We start from the raw sequence: 9,569 nt of genomic DNA on the forward strand, positions 1-9,569 counted from the left end.
TTTTCATGCAAGAAAAAGAAAATTTGTCATGATAAAAATATTCAAATTAAGTGAAGAACAAGTCAATAATTGGGGATGAGTAAAAACAGCATTAAAAATAATTTTTGGCTCTGTGGAACAACATTTTAATTTCATTTACGAAAAATACACGGAACTTTATGTATAAGGGTTTCAACTGATTTTATGACATAAACACAACAAGTTACCAATGAATAATTTTTTTTTGATGATATCTGCTTAATAGATAGCAAATCATTTGAAAACCTGAAACTGGCGTTTACAATTATATACTGATGTATAATTTTCGCGGTGCAATAGTTGATATTTTCTATTTTAACATGGTTCGGCAGCTAAATGTCCGCAAAAGTATATTTCAGCAAAAGTGGGCTCTTTTCCACCTACTCCAAAATTAAATTACGTTTTTGAAAAACTAATCTAACATCTTCATTATAAAATCAAATTGGATCAACTTAACATACCCCCAACAGTCCAATTTAAGATCATCCAACCCAGCGCTCAATATAAATTAAATTTGCTAAGCGCTGCGTGAGCCCAATTCTGATTGACCGAAAATTCCCACTTAGGACCAAGTTAACACATCCTCCCCTAAACGTGTTTTTTGGGGGGGGGCGGAGGATGTTAACTTGGTCCCACAAATTTTGCATGGCGAACAAACTGGCTATCGTGTAAACGCAATGTTCTTCTACATCACGCATCCAGCCATATATACACGCAACACAACTGAAAAAATTACAAATTGAAAAGTGGGGGGAGGGACATTGGAAAAATCCCAAAAATGTTGCATCGTGCGCGTTATAATCAATTATTGATGAACGTTTGATGAGAAAAAGCATGTTTATTTACCCACCCTTGACACAATGACACATCACGTCTCTCCCTCCAAAACCAAAACTACCCCCCCCCCCGTTTATGCCACATTGGGTATAGTGGTTTTTAAAGTGGGTGATGTAGTATGAGGGGTTTTAAAAAAAGAAGAATGATTAAAAGTCATCAGAAACTTACTTTGTACCAAAAAAATATACGAGAAAAGTTGAAAAAAATGTGAAGAGAGAAAATAGGAAACAAGACATGACTGCTCGTATCAGAGCGTAGCCCATAATGTTTCGGCTGGCTTTTAAGGTCTCTGAAGTAGTGTTCATTTTCAGAAAAATTGAAAAAATATCGAGAAAAAAAATGAAAAAACTTCAAAAAATTGGAACGATTTCTAAGACGGATTAAATCACCGCATACGCGTTAATATCACACAATCATTTTCACAAATTAATAAAATTAGCTATTTTAAACCTCCATTATTTTCCTAAAAACAATCACAGGTGAACTTTAAGCTTAAAACAGTAATTTTTCGAGTGGTACAAAAAATATTGTCGAAAAATGTTAGTTATAAAATGTCTGAAGATAGAAACACACCGAGCAGAATCATCCGTCACTTTCTTCAGAAGTAAAAAATAACAAATTTCTAAGCCAAAGAAAGTCTCACCTTAACTAAAGCAATATGTCTTCAGCAAACTCAACAGTCAATTTTCGATTTTAATGAACGGTGTTTGAAACTTTCCGACAAAGTTTAGACAGAAAAAGAAGTCACATATTATTAAATGCAATGCCAAATGCTCTATGGATGCCAAGCTTAAGCGATTTACTGGGAGACAAGGGCTAAAAAAAAGGGCGTTGGATATAAGGCTAAAGCAAAAATCATGAAAATTTTAGAGTTCATTCAATTCCAATTTGGAATAATAATCAACTTTAGATCTATATTTAGGCCCAGACAAAGTGTCTAAACAGATCTTGTTAAAATTCTGAAAAGAATATCATCCAGATTTCAATGACTAATTCAAAAATTTGAATTTCCCAAAATCTTTCTGATATGCTGTCTGGATTTTCTCAGGGCTTGCAAATTTGGCTCCAAATATGTCTGCTCAAAGCCTTTTAGCTTCCGGGATTAAATTTTTTCTAATAATTTTCGAAAAGTTTTGAAACAAATTGGATTTGAAAAAATTCGAAAAACTAAAATTTGCAACCCTCTGTTGGAATACTGTCATGGTTTTTCAGGGTTCGCAAATCGTGCCTCCAAATGTTTTTGCTCGAATCTTTTTGGGTTTCTTGATATATCGTGTTTTAGGTTTTAATTTTAGCATTTAATTTTTAAATTTCTAATAAAACGTTTACTTTTATAGAAACTTCATAAAAAATTGAAAGTAGCAAACCTTTAGTTGGTTTTTTCAAGTTATTGTCAAAAGTTTGCAAGCCTTCCCTCCAAATATGTCTGCTCAAATCCTTTTAGCTTCATAGACATGATGTTTTATTTTTTTAAAAATTTTTTTAAACAAATTAGCAACAAAAAAATCAAGAAAATATGAAATTAGCAGCTTTATGATGGGTTGCTGTCAAGGTACTTTCATGGACCGCAAACCTTGCTTCTAAATATGTCTGCTCAAGTTTTTTTAACCTCCAATGTATGCCATGTATTGTGGTTTTTGAAAATATATACTTTTTCAATTCAAATTTAAAAAGCTTCAGAAAGTTTGAAATCTAGATGGATACATAAAATTAAATGAGTCACCGGAGATTTTTTGTAAGCCTGATACTATAATTTTGATACGAAGCTTTTTAGAGAACATTTTTTGCATTTGATTACTTGTTCATTGATGTTTTTTCCTGGTGCCCAACTATGCCTAATGTTCCACGTTTAAAGCTGAAACACTTTGAATTATCTAAAAGAGTCTTTGCTTTCTGCAAACCGCATTGTTTAATGGAGACGTGCCTTCTCGTTACAATCAATTGTAATCGATTAAAAATGGTTTCATGGGATGCAAACCTTGCCTACAAATATGTCCATTCACATCCTTTTACCCTTCGACATATGATTTTTTGTGGTTTTTTTTAAAATTGATTGATATCATTTATATTCAGATTGATAAAGCTTCACAAAAATTAAAAACTATATGGGTTCTTAAAATTAGATGTGTCCCAAAAAGTTTTTTAAATAGTAGAATTTTGATACAAAGGTTTTCACAGAGCATTTGTTTACTTGTAGTTTTGAAGTTTTCAGAAAATTGCGGAACACATCTTTCAATTTGCTTTTTCCTGGGACCCAACTATCATACTTGTATCTCGTTTTAAGCTTAAACACGTTTGAATTGTCTCAAAGAATCTTTGCTTTCTAATCAATTGTGATCAATTGAAAATGGTTCCATTTTTTTGAGAAAATTTTAATTGTAGAAAACATTCCTAAATAACTATAATTGTTTGAGTTTTCACTTTTTTTGAACGGTGTTTGAAATTTTCCGAAAAACCTTAGACGAAAAAATTAGAAGCCATTTTTAATTTAAAAGCAACGCCAAACTTTCTAAGGATGTCATGCTAAAGTATTTTGCTAGGAGAAAATGGCTAACAAAAGGCGTTGAAGATAATTCTTAAGAAAAATTAAGGTTATTTTAGATTTCTTTTTGATGCAAATTCGGGATAAGAATCCACTTTAGGTCTATTTATAGGTCTATACCAAGTGTCTAAGCAGATCGTATTAAAGTTTTGACTTTCCCAAACTTACATGGAAATTTTGGCTCCAAATATGTCTGTTCAAACATATTTAGCTTCCGAGGTATTTTTTTGTGTAATATTTTTTTTGAAAAATTTGAAACAATATGAATTTAAAACTTCACAAAAATTGAAATTTGTCTGCGAAATGTTAAGAGGGTCAAATTTTTCCTCAAACAATGTCTGCTCAAATCGTTTTAGCTTCAAGGTATAATATTTCAGAATTTTTTGAAGTTTTTTAAACAAACTATTTACAAAAAATGCAAGAAAATATAAAATTAGCAGCCTTATTAGGGGTTGCTGCCAAGGTATTTTCCTTTGTTGCAAACCTTGCCTCCAAATATGTCCGCTCAAACCTTTTTAGCTTTCGAGATAAATTTTTTATAATTACTTTTTGAAAATTTTTGGAACAATTTTGATTTGAAAACTTCAGAAAAATTAAAATTTGCAACGCTATGGTGGAATGCTGTCAGTCGTTTTTAGGGCTAGCAAATTGTGCCTTTAATAAATCTGCTCAAATCCTTCTAGCTTTCGTGATATATCTTCTCTGTAGATTTTTTTGATTTAGGAATAAGTTAAGATTTAGAGAAACTTCATAAAAGTCATAAAAGTTGAAAATATCAAACCTTTACTTGGCATTTGCTATGGTACTGCCAAATTTTTCCTCCAAATATGTCTGCTCAAATCCTTTTGAGCTCATAGATATGATGTTTTATAATTTTTTGAAATTTTTCTAAACAATTAAGATACAAAGTTTTTCACAACACTATGAGGTTAGTAGCCTTATGATGGGTTCTTGTCAAAGTACTTCCTATGGGTAGCTTACCTTGCCTGCAAACATGTCTGCTCAAACCCTTTTAACCTTCGACACATGACTTAATTTTGGTTTTTTGAAAAAAAAAACTTTTTTTAATATCATATTTCAAAAGCTTCACAAAATTTAATAATTAGATGGGTCCTTAAAATGAGATACAAGAATTTTGATACAAAAAAATATAAAAATTGTTTTGCATTTATTTACTTGTGTTTTTGATTTCACAAAAATCATACTTGCTTTTTCAAAAAATTGATGCCTACAATCTTTCATACTTGCTTTTTCCTGATACTCAACTATCGTACTTGTACCTCGTTTCAAGCTGAAACACGTTTGAATTTTGAAATATCTCAAAAAATTTTTGCTTTTTGTGAGCTGCATTGGTTATTGAAGACGTGTCTGCTAGTTACAATCAATTGTAATCGATTAAAATGGTCTAATTTTTTTTTTTAAAAGTGTAATTTTATAAACCATTCTCAGTTGAATATAATCGATTGTTTCAGGACTTAATAGACTGTAATAAAAATCATATGTGAGAGGTTTTTTTTTCAAGAAATTCCAGTGGGGTATAAAAACAAGTTTGTCTTCATTGCACAAAGAAACTGTTTTGCATAAATTTATAATTTTTAAAATATTTTACCGAACGATTTTAACTGTTCTGCTTTTTAAACACATTTTCTGCCATTGAACCACAATCCGAGCTCTGTCTAAAATCGATTATTTAGGGAGTGAATACAAAAAAGTGGCTACTTTGTACTTTTTTTTTGAATTTTTGGCGCTATTGTGATGAACCATTATTTGGTCTCAATAAATCAAAAAGCAGTACGAACCTAATTTTTGTAAAATAGGATCTTGAGTTTATAATTTTTTCGATGTCCTAATTAAATTTGATTTGCGACAAAAACATTTCATGCTTTGCGTCAAAATTCCTAATTAACGGCTCCATTATTGATACTTGACTTCAGCCTCCAGGAAATATTTCAGCAGTTATTTCGTTTTTTCAAGCGTGCTTGACACATAAATAATAGAACATACAGACCTCTACGTCCTTGTTTTTGATGATCACGCTTCTAATTTAAATCAAAATTTCCTTTTTCGGGCAGATTTTGCAATTTTTGTAACCTTGTTTTGCTGTTACAACCATCTTCCAATTAAAAAGACTTGCCAATTCAGTCAAGAATTGAGTTCTTTGATCTTTTCATCTTTTCTATCGAATAATTCTACTTGATTAATTAGGTATTAGAAAATTTGGCCGACTTTCTTTCATTGAAAGGTCGACCGGTTAGATTTTACGAGCTTTTCTCGTACCATTTAAAGACCCTATCGGACCAGAAAAATTGTGAAAAAATGCCAAATTGACGTTTTGAGCTTTGTTAAAAGGTTTGGCCAAAAACCACTTTTCTTGGGCACAGTCCACCCCCCCCCCCCTCCCCTCCAGCAAATTTATTGTATAAACTGGCGCAAATGAAACTTTGAGAAAAGTTTGGGCTTCGTCAGCCAAAATTGGGTTTCATAAAAAAAGGCCGAAGTGGAGCCCTTTCAAAAAAATTGGCAACCAGAACTCAACAATCGCCACGACCGCATTCCTCACCCCCTTTGGCACTGTTGAGTATCATATACCTGTTCCGCGTGTCTTATTTTAAAATTATAAAACGGAAGATTGGTCGCTTTATTTTCTTTCTAATGAGTTGTCACCTATTTCTGCCCATAAATTTTGGTAGAAATTGGTGTTTGAAAATTTGTAATTCCATTGAGCAGGATTGATAAAACGTGGAATTTCAATCCGTTGTTTAACAACTGAAATTGAATTTTTTAAATCAGGACTCTGATTTAATGGTCCGGGTAGAGACAGACAGAACACATACTGATTGACAGACTTTTTTACTTTTTGCCTCAACCAGTTCCGTTTTTGATATCTTTACTGATGAATTCGTTACTGAATTCGTTACTGAATGAGTTTGAAACAAGTGAATCACGACTGATGGGACTTCAATATAATAATTAAACACAATCATGTTTTGTGCAACATCAAGTCTTAAGAAGTTACTCAGCCCGGGCTATAAGTTCTTACTCATTTTTCGAAGAGTTGTCGAAGCTATCAATTGCAAAATACTTTAAATAAGAATCAAGAAACTATGGAAAGATGGTAAAAATAAAACTAATCTTCTTGTTTTCGACTGCCAACAATTTGACCAGATTTTTAAAGGCCCTGGTAAACTATAGTCCATAAAAAATTGGAAAGATTGTAAAATGACCCGTACCTCGTAAAGAAAGGACATCTAATTTTCCTACCAATTTAATTTACTATGCACTTGAACCATTTATGTATATCATTGTTATGGTACAGTTGTACAGTTATACGTATGACTAGAAGTTTCTGCTACAATTTTTTTTCCAATCCTTTGCACATTTTTCACAAAGCTTTTGACAAATCTTTTCACATTTTCAGAAAGCTTTTCACAATTTTTTCACATTTTATCTTTCTTTTCTATCGGCCTCTTGTTTTTTTAGTTCGAAGTAGTTGACCCATTTTTGTTCAGCCCCACTTTACTTTCAGGGCATTGAGATAACTTAAATCTGACGTGTTTTATTGATTACTCAAGTTTATTTGCAATCTGAACTCCGCTCTTTATATTTTGCTGAGGCAACTATTGAATAGATGCCAAGTTTTCTCGGCCTCAAGATATTGAATTTTCATTTCTGTTTTATTACTTTTTCTTCAAATATCGATTTGCTCATTATGGTTTTTTGATCTATATTACTAAATAAAGTACATTTGACTTTCATCTTCAACAAAAGTGAACTCTTTCAGCAAAATTTGGTACTCATTTAGGGAAACCGGCCTATTAGCATGTGTTTCGACTAGCATGTGGAAACATAAAATTTGTAGATTCGCTTTTTCAATTTTTGCTTGATCAATTTTGCAGTTTTTATTTTGCACTTAAACGAAATTTTATTTGGGCAAAAAAAACTAATTCTTTAACAAATCAAATGGTTTTCTGAACTATTTGAAAATTTATGCTAATTTGATTTTCATCGGGATGCTCATCCAATTAAAACACTTATTGCATGCTAATAGGCATACATGCTAATCGCTACACCTTCTCGTTTAGGAGTATGCTCTCGCCGTTTTTCATGAGACCCGTTTGAAAGCTCGTTTAAAATTGTAGTCCCGCATAACCACTTGAAAAACAGTTGAAATACTTCAAGTGGACAAAAACAAAGAGAAAATTTCTAAATATTTCTAAGTTAGATTTGCTAAGCAAATCTTTGAAAAAACAACGTAGAAAATATTTTTAAAAACTTCTATGTCTGACTTTTAAATGAGTCCATTGGTAAGTTTACGTTCTAAACGAGACTTTAAACGAAACGAGACCATACTTCTAAATAAGTACCCTAAACAAGCAACCAAACATGAGATCACATTTTTGATTAGTGTTGAAATATAAAATCAAAATATCAACACTATCTATCAACTCTAACTACAATTTTTTCGCTCGTAAACTGATGAAACTTTTTAACTTGACCGTTATGCATCATCGCCAACTTATCAGTACACAATTATCCTTATTGTTCCGAATTTCGATACGAAATTAACGAAATACTTGTGCTCGGGGTGGTTTTTTTTCTTCAGATAAATTTTGACCTTTACCTAGCCATTTTTGACGGATTTTTTAATCCGTACGGAGATTTAATCCGTCTTAGAGCTCTTTCCAAATTAGTTTAAGGAGCTTATTTTCTGAAATTGATTTGTTACAAGGAGCGAAATCTATTCGTTTGTAGTATATATGGCGTTTAGTGAGATGATTTTCATAGAAAAATTTTCAAATTTTAGAACAAAAAAATTTCAATTTTTTATATATTTAATTTGTTAATGATATTTATGTTATTACTGCTCCATAAACCTTATAAGGCAGTCAAAATTACTGCTATTACTGTCAATATTCATGTCAATATTTATGTTATTACTGCTCCATAAACCTTAAAAAGCAGTCTTGTTTCTTAAGCTTTCGAATGAAGTGATGATTTACTTGTTTTTGAGATGGTTTTTTCTACAGACAAATTTTGGTTTTTTAGTTGCAATTTTTAACGTAATTGGTTTTAACCAGTCTTGGAAACTTTGATGCCTGAACCTCAAAATTCTAAAAAACCATTGGTATTAGTTTTTATAAACTTATGGGTTTTTCGAACGTGCTAAATTTGGCCAAATTGTGATTTTTAATTAATCTTATTTTGCATTTTTGGAATGCGTGAGCAGTCAAACAATGTGGTCTACAAATCACTCCAAAATCAAACGACGCAATTTAAGTGGTCTTATTAACACCTTTAAAAATCCCTTTGTACTTTGCAAAGAAAATACAAAAAAATTTTCTATTTATTTTCGCTTACGTTAAGTTGAAAAATATTACGTATTTATTAAGTTGAAAAATATTGCTCCTTTTTTATCCCAAGTTGATCAAATTGTAATCTTTAAGTTAAGTTAAAAATAATAATTGTAGTTCCTGCGAATCGCAGAGGAGATATCAGTAGGCCTTAAAAGTCCTGTCGAGGATAGTCCATTTGTATTATCTCCCCACATTCCAGTCAGTGTTATTTTTGCTGAGCGAAGCTGTTTTTTGCGACTAAAGGCCGTTTTTTTTGCGTCTAGAACTTTTACGTGGTACCACTATTGCAGCCAAATTTGGTCAGGTTGTGGTAGACCTGAAGCTGGAGGTCAAGTGAGAGCTTGTCCTCACACACTATCATTGCCATGTCATGGGATCGAATACACGATCTGACGATTTCAAAGTGAACGCCTTACCACTGTGCTAAGTGCCTCTTACACAGTGGTAAGGCGTTTTCGTAATGCTTTTCACATAGCATTACAAAAAGATCACAAGTGAAACGTCTTTTTAAATTTGAACTCAGGACAACGATACTTTTGTGCACACTTGTGTTTTTCTATACATATTCTATAAAGATTTTATGCCTAACCCAACTTTTTAGACTACAAAAATGGTTTCTCTGAGCTGCAAAAATCACCAATTTTTTTTGTCTAATTGTGTTACATACAATCGATTTTTTACTGCAAAAGTTGTAAATGATTTCAATCTTAGTTTTGCGGGTCGTTCCAATTGATTCGACCCTGTTCGACTAATGAATCGGCCCATGTTTCGACTCTATTCGACTCATGATTCGAAGTTGTTCCACCCTTGTTTTGACT

The sequence above is a fragment of the Symsagittifera roscoffensis genome, chromosome 6 (assembly GCF_963678635.1).
Source record: "Symsagittifera roscoffensis chromosome 6, txSymRosc1.1, whole genome shotgun sequence".
Classification (NCBI taxonomy): domain Eukaryota; kingdom Metazoa; phylum Xenacoelomorpha; order Acoela; family Convolutidae; genus Symsagittifera; species Symsagittifera roscoffensis.